The sequence below is a fragment of the Galeopterus variegatus genome, unplaced genomic scaffold (genome assembly GCF_000696425.1).
Source record: "Galeopterus variegatus unplaced genomic scaffold, G_variegatus-3.0.2 Scaffold13395, whole genome shotgun sequence".
Lineage (NCBI taxonomy): Eukaryota > Metazoa > Chordata > Mammalia > Dermoptera > Cynocephalidae > Galeopterus > Galeopterus variegatus.
In genome coordinates, this window is record NW_007739506.1 from 34,037 (window position 1) to 35,949 (window position 1,913).

Here is a 1,913-nt window from a genome sequence, read left to right on the forward strand (position 1 = left end):
ATCTTCAGACCAAAATGACTTTGTCTTAATTTTACATTATTCTAACTTCTGCAAAATTAAGAAAAACAGCACAACGTTAATTCAATATAAGTTCTTTAAATGTAACAGATCACAGAGAAATAATATGCATATTAACCATACAACTGAGATAGTACTTAAGATATTATGAAGTGTATTTCCCAACATTTGGACAGGAAAAAAGTGACTGCAGAGACTCTCATGAAAAAAACAACATCTTCCTTCGATGACACATATCCAGATTTGACAACATTATACTGACTTCAATAGCAACAATGGAAATAAGTCACATTTTAAGGCACTTTATATGTTCAACACTCAATATTTCTTGTCCATTGTATTATCCCATTGTTTATGTTCTCATGTAAATAATTTGGACTTATTGACTAAGGTAACAAGATGCAAGAGAGGTCACCTAAATCAGTGGAATCATAATTATTTTGAGAATGGTATCTCCTTAGCATATGGCCAAGATTCAATTTGAAGTGGAAAAATTAATTTAGGGAAGTCATCTACATAAAATATATTTTTAATTAACTTTAAATAAATAATATAGATTGGAAGCTTAAAAGCCAATTTTTTATGAAAGAATTTTCTGGGTGGAAATCCAGTTCCATTAGCCGCTAGCTGTGTGGCACTGGGCAAGTTATTAATTTCTCTGAGCCCCAGTTTTCTCATTCATAAAATTTGGATAATAATAGCAACTCCCTCCATGTGAAGAATTTGATTCAGAGAAAACATTCTGCTAGTATTATTTGGTGAATGATTTAGATCTGGTCTAGAACAGAGTCAATATTAAAGCACAAGCTCCTTAGGAACAAGTATTTTATGTAATCCAGTTGTATACTCAGTGGCACCTAGGTCAATGCTTTCCCAATTGGAGCTAGTCAATAATTATTGATGAAATTAATGTTTCCTTTTTTTGTTCTAGTTCCCTTTCCATTATGTAAACACCACTCCATTGTACATTTAAAAGTACCTGTACTCTGAGAAGAATAATAGCATTTAGTAAGTATTTGCATATTCATCAGTTTATGATTCAGCTCAATTTATTTTTAATTAAAATATTTATTTCATGACTGCAAAATATTTTTTTTAAGTGCAAAATATTTTTTTAAAAGTCTAATCCTACCTGTGAAAGGAGAGCGCTTTCACAATGACCGCATGGATATAAAGAACCTGAAGACTTTATAATGGAATTGCCATACAGGGATCAAATCCCTGCGGTTTAATTAGTTCCAGCAAAAGTCATTAATATTATACACAACCACTATCTTTTCATTCTTCTGAAACTCTTGAGCTCATTGAGGACCTGAGTTTTGCCCACTCCCCACTTGTCATCCAGAAATCAAATCTCCCGAGAATGATGAAGCAATGGGATTGATTATTTACTTCAGTTTATTCTAGAATGACAATATCTGTTGCCTTGAAGAAGTAGTAAGTACCCTTGTTTACAATGTGGAGATAGAACAGTGCATGGTAGAGGGGGGAAGTTTTGGAGTCTGTAAAACTGTTGGATACATTAACTTTTTTTGAACTTAGACTAGTTATTTACTGATTTTGAGCCTCATACCTTTAAATAGGGATAAAAATACATAGCCATGGGAACACTGTGAATTTGTAGGTAATGCAGGTGTGCTAGCCATTCTCCCTTTGCCACCCTACTCTCATCAGATCCATTGTCTCCTCTCCTCTGTCTTGCTTTGTCCACCTGAAGTTTAACCCTTTTGGACCACATCAGTAGAGCTCCTTTGGTGTCTAGTGTCCAGCTGACATTTGCCAAAGGAAGAAAGCAAAAGGAAGTTAGAGGTGGGAAGGAGACAAAAGTAGCTAATTTCTTTCTTATTCCCTTCCTCCTTCAATATGAATGTGCTAGGAGAACACTTGAGGAATGT